This window comes from Hemiscyllium ocellatum, chromosome 17, assembly GCF_020745735.1.
Source record: "Hemiscyllium ocellatum isolate sHemOce1 chromosome 17, sHemOce1.pat.X.cur, whole genome shotgun sequence".
NCBI classification, from domain to species: Eukaryota; Metazoa; Chordata; class Chondrichthyes; order Orectolobiformes; family Hemiscylliidae; genus Hemiscyllium; species Hemiscyllium ocellatum.
Window position 1 is genome coordinate 37,888,683 of NC_083417.1, and position 20,452 is coordinate 37,909,134.

Sequence of the window (20,452 nt, forward strand, 5' to 3'; positions counted from 1 at the left end):
CTAACCCTCTGATTATCTTATATGTCTCAATTAAGTCACCTCTCAGCCTTCTCTCTAATGAAAATAGCCTTAAGTCCCTCAGCCTTTCCTCATAAGGCCTTCCCACCATACCAAGCAACATCTTAGTAAATCTCCTCTGAATCCTTCACAAAGCTTCAACATTCTTCCTATAATGCAGTGACCAGAACTGTACGCAATACATTGATCTTAAGTGCCTCATGACCACAAGTCAACATTATGAGTTATACAATTTTCTGACACCTTTTCACATGAAACATAATTTATTCATCAAAATATGCTTTGCTTGATATTGTATAAAGAATATAAACACTTCTTGTATAGAACTGTGCAAGAGGTCAGAACATATTTGAAGGGCACCAACTGAAAATGAACAGTGATGATGTTTAATTGCTAAATTGGCCAGATTGAAGCTTCCGTGTGAAGACTAAATGGTATAAAATAAGCATTTCACTTCATTATCAAAGGTGCTGAGACGAGGGAAAATAAAAGCCAACTGTAGCTATGCAAATAGTTGAACCCTTGCTTTTTTACACAATGATTCGCAATAAAAATGCTAATGCATCCATAGGGGAATTTCATAACATGGACACAACATAAAAATAATTTATTTAATGAAACACATCATTTAATCTAGCTTTTGTTCTACTGGATTATTCTAAAATAAAACGTAAATAATTTTGTAGAATTATTTTAAAGTCTGAAATGTACTTTGATTATAAATTAGATTTTCATTATTGCATGAGTTGAATTTCATAAATTGTGAAATTTACTCATTCCTTACAAATATTAAAAGTTACACAATGCAAATGTATGTGGTCTGCAGAAGAAATATCCTGCAGCTGTTTTAATTAGTGATTAAAAGGATGTTAATCAGCTGTTTAGCTTTTCCCAGTCTGAAATATTTATGCAGCGATTAGAATTTATGCTATTCAGCTTTATGCACCAAGAAGCTCCTCCCAAACAGAATGTCCTTGAAGGTGTAAGTTGAATTTGTGTGTCCTTAGGATTCATTCATTACAAGACTCAAGGGTCGCTGCCAACAGGAAGTACATTTCATGTTTTTAATGTGGTTTTCAACCAGCATCAATCATTCTGTGCAATTAAGCAATTCTCTCACATTTCTGCTGCGACAAACTCCAGGATACAAAATACACTGACAGCTGTCTTAAATAGGCTGACACAAATTAGGTAGTGAGGGCGCAGGCCTAAATGTCGTCATTGTAAGGATATCTGCCATTTATTCTAGACACATCTGCCTGATTTATTGAACCCTTTGAAGCCTAGAGTAATCTACATGATGCCAACAAGCATAACCTAGGTGAGTGTATTATTTTGAAACCATATATTTCCATCACAATACTCACTCAGATAAGTGTACTTTCATCAGAGGGATGGATTTTTTTTTAACAGCTTCCTTTATCAAGGTTCCTTAACAACCAAATAATTTTAAATGATTAAGTAAATTACTGAAAAATAAACTAAAGAACTAAGGCCAACATTTAAAAGCAAATCATATACATTTATTTAGAAATAATTGTCACACATTAGTAGCTGAAGCAGAATGACTCCAACACACAGGTCTCCAGTTCAAATCTTAGCCTCAACTGGTATTGTTGTACACTTAACCTCACTATGTGATTCTCACTTATTGTCAGCAGAGTCATGAAACGCACACTATTTAACAGGAGAGGATTCCACCTTGAAAGGCGAGGAAAAGCAAAAATTGTTTATGAGCAGCCTTGACTCACTGAGGTGCATTTTCTATTCACTTAACCTGGGGAGCATGAACGACACTGATCATATTGAAGCCAGTCACTCAGATTGTTCTGCCCTTTCTACTGAACTAAGAAATACAGTGGCAGCAGGGAGCATGAATAGCCTCAAAGATAAATACCTAGTTTCTTTTAATTTGATACAAAAGGTTGCCACATAAATGTAAAGTCACGGTTTTAAAGACATTTAGTGAAAGTTAGACAAGACAATTTAGCAACCTTGTTTATCTAATATGATGTGCTAACAAAAGATATGCTGGCATTATTGATTTATGACTATTTGTTCAATAATTAATCAGCAAATGAACAGGTTACTATTATAATATTTTGGAATCAAATAAACATATTAAAATGTAAAAGATGAAAATAGAGGTTTTACATTGCTGAACTTTAAAGTTATTTTAATCTCAAATGTAATTCAGTATTTTCTTTTTAATTTTTTACTCACATAGATATAAATGTATATTTTTCAAAAATAGATATGAAAAATGAAATTAATGTACTTTATCATAAATTTGCAATGGAAATCAAGCTTGTTCTGCATGGAAAGGCCATTTGCTATCAGTAATATTGACAATACTTTTTAAATTTCATCTAGTTTTGTTTGCATTCTGTGTAAGATGTTTAAACACATAAGGAATGGCAATGAACCAATATAGATCTTCAGTACTTTCTAAGGCTGCTGAACATATGAATTTATCACAAAAATGATTGAAATTCATTGGCAGTGCTGTGTCTTTTCCATTAAGAGTTGTTATCAGACAATGACAATAAACTAAATTCTGTCCAAGGCTGTCTATATATACTGCCTTTTGACAAAGAATGTAGATTATGTCAAGGAGGTTGAGAGAATGATGTTTGTATTTGCCAATAGGCCACATCTGTATTGAAAATAGACCCACAGGAGTATTATCAAACTTGTTTTTTACTTTGTTTTATTTTAACCATTAATAGTTGTTTCTTCTTGCAGGATTATTAGTGAACCATTTAAGATAAAAGCTTTTATCCTTGGAAAGTGAAAAATTGTTTGGAATATGGACTACCCATTTCTTTTGAGCATGGTTCTATTACTTGTCAGCTACAATGATAGGATATAACAGAAATGTGCCTTGTCCTGATAACAACATGATTTCATTGCACACAGATAATGTCAATCTTTGCCTCAAAGGCTGAACTTTACATCCTATTTAAAATGTGTTTGGTTTAGTTGTTTACTAAAAGTTATAGCAGGATGTACCAGGAATAAACTGTTCAACTTCTTTGGCAGTACAATCTAACTCCTCTGATTGCAGACTACGAGCCAACATAATCACATATAATCAAAAGGATGAGATTGTGAGCAAACTAATTAACTCAATTTAACAACTGGCTACTCGAGTTCAAATATAGATGAATTCAAATTTCATAACATGTGAGAGATTATGGTCAAATTTAAACTTTATACTTCTGTTGTATGTTGTACTATGAATCCACATTTATTTCAAATTTTAAAAGAATGAAAACAATGTGTTAATTGCAAATAATGTTGATTCATTTATTTTGAGTTTAGATCTATACAAAAACTGTTACAATTTGGGCATGGTAAAGCCTGGACTTGTAAGGGTACAAATTTGCATCAGCTTAGTACAAATGACTGCAGAAATCTCTTGTTGATTTTAACAAGAAGTCAAAACAAAGCACAGCAAATGTTAAACAAAATAAATGGCAGGTAATGTTATACATGCCAGTGCACAAACTGAGTCTCAGCAGCACTCAGTGGGAGGTTGGAGAGGAAATAACATCTATTTCAGGTCATGCCGACCTATGCAGACTACAGTAAGTTTCCATCTGAAAGTCTAAACAAAGCTTAAGAATATTTTGTATTTTCTTGTCATCTGCACATTTGGAAAATAGTGGAATGAGCTGCTTACTAACTGTAACAACAGGGTGCTATGGTCTTTGTTATGATTGCCATGGAGACAAGAGCTTTTAAAAGGAAACTTTAACTTCCAGTTAATAGCTGAAAGGATGACATGACAACATTTCATGTTTTAAGACTTTTACTGTAACAAAGTCAAGAAGGACTAATGACTAACACTATGTTGGAAACTTATTTTAAAAATACACAGCAGAGAATTCCACTTTACATTTTGCCACGACCAAAAGCACACTTCACTGCCGAACTTCACCCTTTCCTTAAGTAAACAGTATATTCTCCTTGAATCAGTCCAGATGATTCTTAGTTTGTGACACTTTTCTTTGATTATATGCCTTTCTCAGCAAAAGCATTTTCAATTTCAGAACCGTCTTTAACTGAGTGGTCTTTTCCTGCAGTAATTTTTCTCTACTATATGCCTCACAAATCTTCCAGCTTTGGTTCAGTGTAAGTTCCCACTGCATATCTACATATAGAACAGCAGTATTTTGCAGCCTATAAACTCCCAGATTCTGGTCCATGGCCTGAGAAACTCTTTGAAACCTCTTTCTCTCTAGAGCTACCTCCATAATACTGTAAATCACATAATCTTTGTACACAAGTAGAAATGGTGCATAACCACATTCAAGAGCCCACCTCAATTATCTTGGAAGTAAATATACATTTTGAAGCACAACCATTTGCACCCAGCATTCTCAAAAAAATTCTGAGACTTTGGAAACTCCATGTACCCATGATTCACACACAAACTACTTGTTGTTGTATCTAAGTGCAAACTCCATGAATCTTCTTCCCAGTAAAGTAGCATTGACCCACTTTAATTCTAAACAGTCGAACTAACCAGTTGATGTCAGGCAGATTTCAGAACAGGACGCATGACCCCCTTCATTCTACCTTAACATAAAGACACAGTCCCAAAACATAACAATCTTGTAAAGCACAAGGCAAAGAACGCAACACCAGAGTGAGGGTGGAATTATCCAGACGCACAAAAATGCACTATCGGTCACAATTCATGGAGTAATGTCGTTGGTGAAAGCAGTGATCATGTCCAAGGCATGTCCTGTCATGTCAGCTGGAGGAGGAAGCAGGTCACGGTAGGAGAAAAGGAGAAATTCAATTTGGGGGATTTACATGTTACTCAGAAAGCTGTAACTCACAACTTCACTTCCATAATCAGATGATGGTCACTTTATATGTGTTGTTAGAAACTGATTTCACTGCTGAGTTTACATCTAAGTTATAGCCTTTTGTTTTTTTACTTTATATGAATTAATAAATTTTTGCCAGACAATGTTACATTGTACAAATACATCAGCAGTCATAACTCATAGCTATGTGATAGCAGAAGGGAAGCAGTATATCCTTTTATTGCTCTCTAAGGTCAGTCACTTAAAACTATTGCCCTCTGGACACTGGTTATCAGGCAATGGAGAAAACTATTTTTAAGCATGTTTCTACTTTTCAGGTAGTCAAATTGAGATTCTAGCCTTAGGGTGTAATAATACCAAATGATGCTAATTAGAAAGGGGATTTTGTAATGTACTAGTGGTTATGGATTGATATGTGTGGGGATTTGTGACCACAGGAGGTATGAGTGCAAGCAAAGTCCTCCAGCAATGTGATTGATGTCTAAATTTTTCCCTTCTTTAAAGAGAATACTGAATGTTTCTTTTTAGCATTTATATTGTAGGACCCAAAGCCATTTGCAGCGCAGCCGAGATAAAATGATAATGTGCTAAATTAAGGGCATAGAATAATTTGTAATACAGTGGAAACAACATTTGAGATTATACATCTGATGATATGATCAAAGGAACAAAATCTAAGTTAGAAGTGTATCAATAAATATACAAGATTCCCTTTCCAGGACTTTCCTTTCCATCTCTCTCTCTTTTTCTCTCTCTCTCTCTCTCTCTCTTACTTAGGCCTAGATCTTCTGATTAGGATCAGAAATGTTGAGCTAAATTTTCCTAAACACCAAACGGAATTGTTGAGACAACTGGGAAATTACAGCGAGAGTAAAAAAATTAGATTCTCTACAATTAAAAAAAAACCTGATTCTGTGCATAAAGTTTCAATGGCCAGGTGAAAATCTCCAGTGAGGTGTGAGGGGTTTATCTGCATGCATTAAATTTTCTTTAGTACCTCATCCCACCTCATTGATATGCAGCTTGCTATTTTCTCTGGCAGTGAAGAGAAACTAGATGGCGACAATTCCTGACATGAAAGTTGAAGTAGGTACTCGGTGATTGCAATTCACCAGAATCATCACTGGGCCACCATCTTGCCCAAGCATTTGACAACCCCTTGGGGCATTTTCCATGTGCAGCAACCTTCCACCTATGGAGACTGCAATCAGCTTCATCACATCATCAATGCACTTTTCCAACTCACATAATTCAGTTCATTGCTATTATACTACACTTTGCAGTTCACCAACTCCTTACGTTACAATGATGCTGCCAGGTCACTTTGTGCGCAGGGGCACATGCTCATCTTTTGCAGTTAAATGAAATGCATCTCCGATCCCTCAGCTCGCTTACTTATTATTTGTTCACTTTACATTTCCCATACTTCTACATTGCCTTGCCTTTTAGCACACTGCCGTTTCATTCAGAACTTTCAGGATCACAGAATTTCTGCCTTGCTTTCTTTTTTAGCCAGAAAGGAAGCTGAACTCCCCATATTACCTCATTACTCCTTCATGCCATTGCAGAACCCTCATGGCACCACATCGCCCCAGATCATCTAATACCACACATCATCATCTGTCACAAGCAGACCTCATGACACATGTGGAATGAAAATATAAGTTTCTAACAATCTAAGCGAGGTCTCACTCTAATCCTATTTTTGATACTGAAAGAAAATCTCCCATTCAGAGGTCTTAACTCCCCTGGAATAGTCAATTGATTATAAAAGCAAAAAAAATTCTATTCATTAACAACCCAAAATCAATGAAATCTTTAATGGCATCTGAATACTATGAATAAAAATTGGACTCAGGAGTACCATCTCCACCTGTGCTTAGTTAAGTGTCTTTTCAGTTTTTGAAACTTTGACAAGCATTCATTTGGCCTCAGCTGAAATAGTACCATTTGAGAAATGTCAGCGATGAGATCAGCTGTAACTGCAGAAACAAATGGTAGGTTTGTCTTCTCTCAATACCAACAAATGGCTTGTCAATCAATATACCTGAGCTGTGGGTATTTTCCTTTTACTTTAACTGACAGCTGCAGATTGTGTTTCTTTTTCATGCATTTTGGGCTGCAGATATAAATGACATCTGATCATGTCACTTAAGCAGATCCTATCCACCCTTCTAAGTGCACTTATGCCTCCTTCATAATTTTGTGACTCCCACACTTCAGATTAAGCCCCTAAGATGAACATGGGAAGTCTGTTTGAATTCAGTACTAATTTCAGAGGTCTTTGCTGAGTTCAAATTTTCAACCTGAACTTCCCACTACCATTCCTTTCCCCTGCTTACAAACGAAAATGTGATCTGCCATGTCTGGCATCCCGCCTGCCATTTTTAAAGGCTTTCAGAGTTGGGCTGACTCCACAAAAATCTGTCCCCTTGTCATTGACTGAACACAACATAAATATAAGTAGTTTGTTCCATCATAGTAATCTATGTTGCCTTTAAATTTTCCTTCCACTTCACCAACCTCTGAGGTCCATACACAACACTGACTTCCAGAACCACAATTTAATGTGACTGCATGCCAATTGGCGAGTTTGCTGATCCACTGAGGGGCCGCACAGCCAAAGAGCCACACAGCTTAGAGGGAACATTGGTGGGAATGAATTCAAAATGTACTATCGACAAATCAATTTAACATGAAAGAAAATATCAAGATCTACAAGTCTAACATAACTTAGGAGTTTAAATTATATATTTCAAGTTATATTTCATGTTCATTCCTGGTAAAAGATTCATAATGAAATGCACACTTTAACAGCAACATTGTCAGTGTTTTGCAGTATTCAGAAAAGCTAGCACTTTTAAAAATTCATACACTTCTATTCATTTTCATTTCACTGACAAAGTTATGAATTTTAGTAATGCCATGTAACTTTTCTTTCATTGAAAGTAATCACAATTTCCCCCAGAACTTCTAGGCTTACATTATGTGGGAAGATAAAGCTTATCACATAAAAATAAGAAACTAGTTTTAGGAGCCACAGACCACGTTAACTTTTAGCTTTTCAGAACATAGCTTATGTAAAAACATAGTTAGTATATTGAATCATCAAATTTATGCATGGACATTTAAAAGCATTTTTATCTATAAAAAATATTCTTGACAAAATACAATCCAAAACTTTGCTGAATGCTGTCAGTGCTTTACTTCCATTATGTGTATCACAAAAAAACATGCAAAACCATTTCAAAAAAGATTTTGCATGAATCTCAAGAAAAGATATTTTATAACTGTGAAATATGTAACAATTATTTATTATAGTCTTTAATGGCATTTTTGCAAAGGTGAGATTTTGGGTCCACTAAATATGGGAGGAGATGAGTCTAACAACTATTGTTTACTGAACCTTTATTTAAGTGTGTAATAATCTTTTGCCTATATTAACTTGTGTTTGATGAGAAAAACAACAAATGTACCCAATTTTTATCAATACTTCCTTACTGCTGATGAGTTTTGTGTTTAACAGACATACAGTCAAGACAGGTCAATGCGGAGAGTAATTCCCATTAACAGATTTTATTGGATTTTTGAAGAAAAATAAATCCTGCTGTCTTCATTTTTTTTTTGTCTTTTGCAAACAGCCATTTCATACTATAAAATATAATGATCCATTTTAGTTTTGACATGTATTTTATATATGTGTAAAAATATATGTGACACATCTTACATAAATACACACATTTTAATTCTGCTGAAGAAATGCATTTTGTATTCTTTCATGTAAAATGTCATTCTGTTCTGTATTCCGTCCGCACATAATTCATTTTCTAATGGAAATATTTATTTTGTAAATCAAATATGTACTATGCACAGAATGCAAAGCACAAACTACATTATGTTAATGAAATGGAAGAGATATGAAATGCATATTTCATGGACAAAACAAAAACCTTAGCACACATGCTTTTCTTGATAGCATCTTTAAACAAAATCTCATTTGGTGGGTAACATATTGCAGAGGCAGGCAATACCTTATTAAAATAGTTTCCTTTAAGATTGCTGCATAGTATATAGAGGACTGTAAATAACCACTGAGGAGGAAGAAACAGTAATGAAATATAGTATTATCTGAAGCTTGGCACTTATGTCAGCAGAAATTAGTAGTATTTGGTTATTGGAAAAGGGGATACAAAAAACAAGCAAAAGACTGTCAATGATTGCATACTTTTATAGACAAAGCAGGCCGCTGACTAAAGCAGAGATGATATGGATAATAGTTATAGTCAGGAAATTGTGCTGACCTTACAATACTATAAAGACAATGCTTTTATATTGCATCTCAGTTACAGTTAATGAATAATATATTCCGGGGGCGTTGCTTGCCTGATCACCAAAGTTAATGAAACTGAATGTAAGTGTCTATTACCCTACCATCTGACAAATAAGAGAGCTGATAGGTAGATCTACGATAACGTTGTTGCACATGTAGGGAGGTGCTACTTGCCAATCAATTAACTTTGCTTGTGCTTTTAGTTTTTACCTTAAGCTCCCAATGAGTATTGAAGCAATTGAGTTGATGTTCAGTTAACTTCAGAAGACTTAATGTTTCACCTGAAGAACAATTGAGTTAGCCTCTTAGATCTCTTAGACTTTTTGTTGAAGTATTAAAGGACCAGAATAATTTCCAAAATTTGAATGCAATAAAATCCTAGTAAATAGTTTCAATTTAAAAGATATTGTAGAAAATGTTCTTAAAAGAGACAATATGTGGGTTTTTGTGTCGATTCTTAAACAATTGAGTTCTTTTACTGGCAAGCAGCAGGCTTTGAGTCCCACCCATAGCTGCTTATTTTTATCTGGTGATTATTGGCAGTTGCAAACAAGCTGATAGATGGAGGAATCTCCTGTACTGGAGTGAATCAAATCTTACATTGTCTCCCATAGAAATGTGCCTTTTGCCAGTTGGTCTCAATGTGGCATATTTGCATTTTTGATTTTCTAAATTCCCAAATGAAGATGGATTGTACACTGCCAAAGTATCCAATCAAAGAAAACTATGTGTTAAAAAGCATGAAATTAGAAATTACTACAAGTTCATTCAGGATGCTGTATTACCTTCAATGAAAAACAATCTAATATCATTCCAAGCAACCTATCCAACTTAAGTCTTCTTAGAACTTCAAGGAATGGAAATTAAGACTGAAGCCACAATACCAAATAAAGTGTATATTACAATTATCCACTTAAAAATTCTAAACCTGAGGCAATTCCTTCAACGAGTTCAGTATCCTTATCCCTTCCTAACCATCCTTAACTCAAATTAAACCTGATGAGGAGGAGGATTGCCCAGGTATCCTCTATTCCTGATGAAGGGCTTTTGCCTGAAACGTCGATTTTCCTGCTCCACCGCTGTTGCCTGAGCTGCTGTGCTTTTCCAGCACCACTCTAATCTAGACTCTGGTTTCCAGCATCTGCAGACCTTATTTTCACCCAAGTATCTTCTACGGCCACAAAAAGCAAGATAAAGTTAGTCCAATCAACTGCTAACTCATCAGTCCCCTCACAATCATGAATAGCATGATGGAATGAGTCACCCATGCTGCCATCATGTAACATTTTCTCAGTTCAAGTTCCACCAGAGCCATACAATTTCAAACCATTTCATATCCAGACATGGAACCAAGAGATGTGACTGAGGTAATTATTCTCAATATCAAAGGTTTTCAAACAAATATGGCAACAAAGGATAGCCCAACACATTGTGCCCTTCCCAGTATCACTCATCTCCAAACACTTTTTAAAAAACGTCCTGTGTTCAGACACTTTTAAAATCAATTTATTCTGGTTTCCATCTGCCTCAGAACATTGACACAATATTAGTCAATATTACCAATTTAATTCAGTATTGTAATATCTATAACCCTTTCGTTGATCGAGTGACTGAAAATGCACTTTGTTTGTAAGACAGTATTTATTCCACATCCGAAATTGCCTTTGAAGAGATGGTGATGAACGTCCTTTTTAAACTATTGCAGTGCCTGTGGTGAAGCTGCTATTGAACGTGGAGTTTCAGGATTTTGACCGTAACGATGATGGAACAGTAACATGATTCCAAGCCTGGAAGGCTAGAGGGGAACTCAAGGTAACGGTGTTCCTATACACCTGGTTGCCCTGGTCCTTTTAGGTATCAGAGGTCATAGGATTGAAAGGTGCTTTTGGAAATACCTTCCTTTGTTGCTGTAATGCATCTTGCAGGTATGCAGTGCAGCCACGTGTACCAGGAATGGAGGGAGTACATGTTTAAGGTGATGGATGAGGCACGAGCCACATAGTCTACTATATCCTGGATGTTTATGAGCGTCTTGACTGGTGAAGGGAATTATAGGCTGGTTAAGGGGAATTATAAGCCAGTTAGCCTGACATCAGTGGTGGAGAAAATGCTGCAATCAATTATTAAGGATGTAATAACTGAGCATCTGGAAAGTAGTGACAGAATCTTCTAAGTCAGCATGGATTGACTGGGAAATCGTATTTGACAAATCTGGAATTTTTTGAGGATGTTACCCGTAGAATGGGCAAGGGTGAATCAGTGGATGTTGTGTATCTGGACTTTTAAAAGGTTTTCGACAAAGTTACACACAAGAGATTAGTGAGCAAAATTAAAGCTCATGGTATTGGAGGTCATTTATTGACATGGATAGAGAACTGGTTGGCAGACAGGAAAGAGAGACCTGGAATAAACACGGCCTTTTCTGAATGGGAGGCCGTGACGAGTAGTATACCGCAGGGTTCAGTGCTAAGATATCAGCTGTTCACAATATACATTAATGATTTGGACAAAGGAATTGAATGCAATATTTCCAAATTTTCAGATGACAGTAAGCTGTGTGGCAGTGTGTGCTGTGAGGAGGATGCTAAGAGGCTGCAGGGTGACTTGAATAGGCTGACTGAGTGGGCAAATACTTGGCAATATATTATGGATAAATGTGAGGTTATCTAGAAAGGCAGATTATTATTTGAATAATGGCAGTTCAGGAAATGGTGAAGTGCAATGAGACCTTGGTGTCCTGTGGACTAGTCACTGAAGGTTGGCGTGCAGGTGCAGTAGGCAATAAGGAAAGCTAATGGCATGCTGGCCTTCACAGCAAGAGGATTTGAGTATCAGAATAAGGATGTCTTGCTGCACTTGTACAGGACCTTCCTGAGGCAACACCTTGAGTATTTTCGACTCTGAGTCTCCAGCATCTGCAGTCCTGACTTTCCCCTCAAGTATTGTGTGCAGTTTTGGTCTCCTGCTCTGAGGAAGGCCATTCTTGCTATTGAGGGAGTCCAGCCAAGGTTGACCAGAATGATTCCCAGGATCAATCAACTGGGCTTGTACTCACTAGAATATAGAAAAATAAGAGGGGACTTCATAGAAACAAAAATTTCTAATGTGAGTAAACAGACTAAATGTAGGAAGAAGATTCTCTGTGTTGGGGAAGTCCAAAACTAGGGTCACACTCTAAGAATGAGGGATAAGCCATTCATAACTGAGATGAGGAAGAATTTCTTCACTCAGAGAGTTGTGAACCAGTGGAATTCTCTACCACAGGAAGCTGTTGGGGCCATTTCATTAGATATATTCAAGAGGGAGCTGGACATGGCCCTTGTGACTAAAGGGATCAAGGGATATGGGGAGAAAACTGGAATGGGTTACAGAGATTGCATGATCAGCCATGATCACATTGAATGGTGGGGCAGACTCTAAGGGCTGAATGACCTACTCCTGCACCTATTTTCTATGTTCTTATGTTTCTATGAATCTTGTTGGATCTGCACTCATCCAGGCAAGTGGAGAGTCTTCCATTACTCTCCTAACTTGAGTTTTATGGGCAAAGGAGAGTCTTTGGAAAGTCAGAAGGCAAGTTAGTCACCTGAGGATCCCCATCCTCTGACTGTTTTTAAAGCTACAACATTAGTGCAACTTGTCCAGTTGATTCCCAGTCAATGGTGACACCCAGAATACTGATAGTGGGAGAATTCAGTGAAGGTAATACCATCGAATGTGGAGGTGAGATTCTCTGTCTTTTGCAGATATTAACTTCCTGGCACTTATGGGCCATGAATGTTATTTGTTACTTAATAGGCCAAGCCTGGACGTTATCCAGATCCTTTTGCATGCAGGCATGGTCTACTTAATTACCTAAAGCATTGATTTCAGTTTTGCTAAAGATCCACGGTGCCATGCTTGGTCAAACATTGCATTGAGATGAGAACAGTCATCCTCATTTCACATCTGGAATTTAGATCTTCCATCCATTTTTGGATCAAGGCTGGAGTAAATTCTGTGGCCTCTGCAAACCTTACATAATCCAAATGGAGCAGCCTGTGTGGATTATTAGTGAGTAAATGCCACTTAAAGCACTGTTGATAGCATGTTTCAATATTTTGTTGATGATTAAAAGTATGTTGATAGGTTGAAATTGGACAGATTAGATTTGACCTGCTATTCGTGAGGAGGACATACTTGGGTAATTTTTAGCTTTGTCTGATATATACCAGTATAACAGAGGTTGTAATCGAACACCTTGACTGTGGATGTATCTCATTATGGAGATCAAATCATAATCATTACAGCCAGTATTATGTTGGGACCCACAGCTTTTGCTGTATCTACTGCATTCAGCTGTTTCTTGATATCAAATTATGTGACTCAAATTGGTTGAAGACTGACATCTGTCATGTTGAGAACTCAGGAGGAAGCAGAAATGGATCATCTACTTGGCCCTGACACTGAAGATACTGGCAAAACTGATGGATATTCACTGATTGATGAGTTGTATTTTATCCCATCCTCAATCCCTTTGGACTATTTAACAAGTTTAACCAGAACATCCTCCTCCATAGTCAAAATGTGTAGCAATATTTCTATTATTTTCTTACTTCAGCTATTCCAATTCCACAATTGTCTCAGCTTCTTTTGACATCAATATTTTTCAACACAACATTGGAAAGGCTAATTCATCCTTTTTACATCACCTTTGCTTTAGGCTCCAGTCGTATCAGCTATTTGAATATTCAATGTTTTGATAATGGTAAATATGAATTTTAACTTCTATTATCTGGTTGTTATAGATATGAACTTCCATGGGCTGACATAATTTCAAAAAAGGCAAATACTGGTGTAAACGCTGTTGTGGTCACCTAAACACAGATTGAAGCAAGTTCAGGAGATCAATGTTTAAGAAACAAAACTGTCTGCACTGAAATTATCAGTTTATCTAAAGACATTGAAATGAGGCAATGGAGTCAGCATCAAGAAATTTGAATCTCATATTTTAATTCGCACTTGTAAATGTACATGCTAAAACTCAAAGGCTGCTCATATTTCACCAAACATAACTTACAAATGATCAAGGAATTTGCAACCTACATCCTGTTTCTGACAAAATTGCACTTACTTATCACAAATCTTCCCCAATCTCCACTGGCTCCCCATTTTTTAGCATATATATTTGAAAATCCTCACATACAAATTCAAGTCTTGAGTAGTCTTATTCCACCTTCTCCAACACTTTAAATTCTCATGTTTCTACTTTCTCTCTCTTCTCAGCTATTGACAATAGAACATTTTGGGATTTCACAGTCACTCTCTGGAACACTCTCCCTCTAACTCTTATCAAGTTTTTGCATCTCCTACCACCTTTTAAAAACAATCACTTTGTCTGCTATACCTAAAGCTTTAGCTGTTCCTGCTTAAGGCCCAACATCAAACTGGACTGTCCTTTTGATGTTGAGTGACAAAGAAGAGACTACATTAACATTGATTGGTGTAAATACTCCTCGGAAGCATTAACCCAGCGAATAATAAAGAAATTGTGATATGAAAATCTTCAAACTAAAAACCTGTTTGGAAAGGCAATATGCAAGACCATGAAGAAAAGAAAAGGAACTTGCATATCAAATTAATAATTAACTAACTACTCCACTCGTTCATCAAAGTATTTTTTTAAAAACACAGAATTTCTTATCCAATGATTCTTCAGCTCATCCTGTGTGTCTATGGAGGCACTGAATGCATGCACTACTGTCTAAACTGGGTTGGTTTGTTGAATCTAGTTGTCTCTAGTTGCCCATTTTTATATATACTGTAAGTTTTTAATGGAATAATAGCTTTTACAATTTCTACTATATTTCTTGCAACAAGAACGATGCAGGAGGGAAGGGAGGGATTCAGGTACCTGTATAATTGGAGCTCATTCTGGGATAGGTGGGACCTCTCAAATGGAATGGTCTTGACCTGAACCAGAGTGGTACCAATATCCTGGGGGGGGGGGGGGTGGGGGAAGAGGTTTGCTAATGCTCCTCAGAGGGTTTTAAACTAATTAAGCAGGAGGTTGGGAACCGGAATTGTAGCTCCAGTGTACAGCAGGTTGAGAGTAGTGAGGTCATAAATAAAGCTTCAAGGTCACAGGAGTTTACTAGAAGGCATGAAGGTGGTGTGAAGTGTGTCTACTTCAATGCTAGGAGCATCCAGAATGACATGGGTGATCTTGCAACATGGTACCTGGGACTTCAGGTTGTGGCCATTTTGGAGACATGGATAGAGCAGGGACAGCAATTGTTGTTGCAGGTGCCAGGGTTTAGGTGTTTCAGTAAGCACAGAGAAGGTGATAAAAGAGGGGGAGCTGTGGCATTGTTAGTCAAGGACTGTATTACTGTGGCAAAAAAAAATTGACCAGGACTCGTCTACTGAGGTAGTATAGGCTGAGGTTAGAAACAGGAAAGGAGAGGTCACCCTGTTGGGACGTTTCCAACAGGCTCCAAAAAGTTCCAGAGATGTAGAGGAAAGGATTTGCAAAGATGATTCTGGATAGGAGTGAAAGTAACAGGTTATTTGTTGTGGAGGACTTCCTAATATTGACTGGAAACATTATATTTTGAGTACCTTAGATGGGTTGGTTTTTGTCCAATGTATGCAGGAAGGTTTCCTGACACAGGATGTAGATAGGCCAATTAGAAGTGAGGCCACATTGGATTTGGTATTGGGTAATGGACTGGGCTAGGTGTTAGATTTGGAGGTAGGTGAGCACTTGGTGATAGTGAGCACAATTCGGTTATGTTTACTTTAGCGATGAAAAGGGACCAGTACATATCACAGCGCAAGAGTTATAGCTGAGCAAAAGGTCATTATGATGCTATTAGGCAAGATTTAGGATGCTTAGGATGGGAAATGAAACTGCAGAGGATTAGCACAATTGAAATGTGGTGCTTGTTCAAGAAACAGCTACTGCATGTCCTTGATAAGTATGTACCTGTAAGGCAGGGAGGAAGTGGTCGAGCGAGGGAACCGTGGTTTACTAAAGAAGTTGAAGCTCTTGTCAAAAGGAAGAAGGATGCTTACGTAAAGATGAGATGTGAAGGCTCAGTTAGGATGCTTGAATGTTACAAGTTAGCCAGGAAAGACCTAAAGACAGAGCTAAGAAGAGTCAGGAGGGGACATTAGAAATCTTTGGCGGGTAGGAGCAAGGAAAACCCTAAAGCTTTCTATAGGTATGTCAGGAATAAAGGAATGACGTGAATAAGAGCACAGTCTGTCAAGGACAGTAGTGGAAAATTGTGTTTGGAGTCTGAAGAGATAGGAGAAGTGCTAAATGAACATTTTCGTCAGTATTTGCACAGAATAAAGACAATGTTGGCGAGGAGAATACTGAGATACCAGTTATGAGACTAGACAGGATTGAGGTTCATAAGGAGGAGGTGTTAGCAATTCTGGAAAGTGTGAAAATAGATATGACGGGCCAGATGGGTTTTTTTTCCTAGGATTCTCTGGGAAGCTAGGGAGGAGATTTTAGAGCCTTAGGCTTTGATCTTTATGTTGTCATTATCTACAGGAATAGTGCCAGAAGACTGGAGGATTGCAAATATTGTCCCCTTGTTTAAGAAGGGGAGTAGAGTCAACCCTGGTAATTATAGACCAGTGAGCCTTACTTCAGTTGTGAAAGGTTGGAAAATATTGGAAAGGACTATAAGAGATAGGAATTATAAACATCTAGAAAGGACTTAGGGATTGTCAACACGGTTTTGTGAAGGGTAGCTCGTGCCTCACAAACCTTATTGAGTTCTTTGAGAAGGTGACCAAACAGGTGGATAAGAGTAAAATAGTCCATGCGATGTATATGGATTGATTAAAGTGTTTGATAAGGTTCCCCATATGGCTATTGCAGAAAATACAGAGGCATGGGATTGAGGGTGATTTAATTGTTTGGATCAGAAATTGGCTAGCTGAAAAAAGATAGAGGGTAGTGTTTGATGGGAAATGTTCAACCTGGAGTTCAGTTACTGGTGGTGTACCACAAGGATCTGTTTTGGGGCCACTGCTGTTTGTCATTTTTATAAATGTCCTGGATGAGGACGTAGAAAGATGGGTTCATGAATTTGCAGATGACACTAGTTCGGTAGAGTTATGGATAGTGCACAAGGATGTTGTAGGTTACAGAGGTACATAGATAAGCTGCTGAGCTGGGCTGAGAGATGGCAAATGGAATTTAATGCAGACAAGTGTGAGCTGAATCGCTTTGAAAGGAGTAACATGAATGCACAGCACTGGGCTAATAATAAGACTTTTGGTAGTGTGGACGAGCAGAGAGATCTCGGTGTCCATGTGCATAGATCTCTGAAAGTTGCCAACCCAGTTGATAGGGTTGTTAAGAAGGTATACAGTATGTTAGGGTTTATTGGTCGAGGGAATACATTTCGGAGCCATGAGGTCATGTTGCAGCTGTACAAAACTCTGGTGTTGAGTAACACATATAGTTCTGGTCTTCGCATTATAGGAAGGACGTGGAAGCATTGGAAAGGGTGCAGAGGAGATTTATCAGAATGTTCCCTGGTATGGAGGGAAGGTTTTATAAGGAAAAACTTGAGGTACTTGAGGCTGTTTTCATTAGAGAGAAGAAGGTTAAGAGGTGACTTAATAGAGGCATACAGGTTGATCAGAGGCTTTGATAGGGTGGACAGTGTGAGCCTTTTTCCACGGATGGTGATAGCTAGAATAAGGGGACATAGCTTTAAATTGAGGGGTGATAGACGTATGAAAGATATCAGAAGTAGGTTCTTTTCTTAGAGAGTAGTAAGGGCATGGAATACCCTGCTTGCAACAGTAGTAAACTCGCCAATGTTACGGGCAGGAGCTGTTGAAGGGCTCCTGCCTGAAACATTGATTTCCTGCTCCTCCGATGCTGCCTGACCTGCTGTGCTTTTCCAGCACCACTCTAATCTTGACTCTAATCTCCAGCATCTGCAGTTCTCACTTTCACCTTGCCAACTTTACAAGCATTTAAATGGTCATTGGATAAATATATGGATGAAAATGGAATTGTGTAGGTTAAAGGAGCTTCAGATTAGTTTCACAGGTCTGTGTAACATCGAGGGCTAAAGGACCTGTACTGTGCTGTATTGTTCTATGTTCTATGTTCTAAAGTATTTTGTTTTCTTTTATGTTCTTATGTTGAAGGATTTCAATGTTGGAAAACCCTGCACAAAAGTCGAGTAGGTACAATTTAGGCATAGCATGGACAGACACAGTATAAGATCCTTCTTGTTGGTCAATCTTAGCCATAGGTGACTTGTATAAATATGTCTAAGTTATCCTTAGAAGTTTCATGGCATTATGAATTTATGTTAATCAGGTACAGTTTTATGTATGGTATATTGTCCCAAATTAATATAAGGCAAAATCATCACCTGGATGATCTCTATCATTGACAGAGACAAGAACTTTTGTCATTAGCCTAATTGTAGTTGAACCCAGGTGCCAGAAGAAGACAGAATGTGGAGTATTGTGCGACCCATGTCATTATATTTTAATTTTATAAAAAGGTATTTCCGTGATTTGTACAGTGGCTCAACTAAATGATACAGGCCAGAAGATTGAAAATTAATTCTCCAATTTGTCCAAAATTAGGTATTGCATTTAGCCTTGATACTCCTTGATTAGATAGGCAAAAAACTAACTTGACAACAATTCCCAATTACTAAATCCGAGTGGAAGAAGCTGCTCACATTTCAAAGGACGTAAATAATGGGCCATTGGTGTCCGTGGAACAATGAAAGGAGAGAAGAGGAGAAAATTTTCAGAAAAGGTGTATTTAATTCCCCGTAAACACAAGGTTTTGTATCCGAAGATATGACATAAAATACAACTTTTCCTTTCTCCAAATAAATGCATGTTATGAAATGTATAATATCTTTACCTTACATTGCTAAACAATTTAAATATACAAATAGTTAAAGAAACATAGAAAATGTGCATTAAATATTTAAAACAGATATAATGTAATTTATTTGACTTATTGTGTGATATTCCTGTTGACAAGAACAAATTTGGCAGATAAACAATGAATGAAGTAAAGATGATTCCTGGGGGTTATATAGGACACTCATTGCATGCGAACAAATGAGGTAATTCTAATTTGGGCTGAACCATAAAACCAAAACAATTCTTACACTTTGTAAGATAAAATAAAATATGCAATAGAGTTGAATAGTTTGTAGATGTTCTAATGGTGAAGGTATTTTCAAGGGTTTGCAGTCCATCAAAGATTTTATTTCAGCAAGATTCCTATATTCAAGACCAAGTGATTTCTTAATTTGATATTCTTCAAATTAATTTCAGAATGGTCTACAAAGTGGGGAATAGTTTGAACATTGTTCAAAGGATATTGGAGGGAGAGGGAGGAGTATCCCAACAGTGTTGTTTATTTTTGTGAACCATATGACTGGGAAGAGTAAGCAAGTGGTTCTGTTTGGACAGTTACAGGAACTAAGAACCACAAGAAAGAATAGGACCTCAAGGATTGTAACCTCTGGATTATTTATTTCCTGAGAAATGTACATAAAGCCAAAGGGACAAATAGATTATGGTGGTGAAGATGATGCTGAAGATATGGAATAGGAAAGAGAGATGCTATTTCATGAGAGACTGACAACAATACTGTGACAGGAAGGAACTGTTGGGTTCCACCTGGATTAGATTTGGATCAGGATCTTAGCAGGATAAAGGGAAAGGTTGTAATGATTTTAAACTAGTAGGTGGAGGAAGAGGAAATTGGGTAGGGAGGTGGAATGCCGAATGGTCAGGTTGATCTGAAGGTAGAAATAATAGTTTGAAAACAAGCAAAGGGAAGATAGTCAGAAATTGTACTCCAGACACCATGAGTGAAGGAAAACTAAAAGGTGCAATTAACACAAAACATAATGCATGAATAAAACATTGAAGCTGAATGGCAGCTCAAGGTGTATGACTGAAATAAACAGTCTGTATATAAATGCATGGTTTATAAAGACAAAATTAAGTGAATTGCTGATCCATATTTAGTTTGAGGACTATGACATGGTAGGGTCTAGTACTCATATACAAATGCAAGATGGTCAGAACAGGAAATTAAATGTATCAAGTTATAAGGTCTGCAAGCAAGATGGGAAAATGGCAAAGGAATGGAACAGCCTCAGTGCATAAGGATGGAATCATTCCAATGCTGAGAGAGGTAAGCAGGCAGTGGAGATTGTATGGTAGAGTTAAGAAGTAGAAAAGAAATTGAGACTGTAAA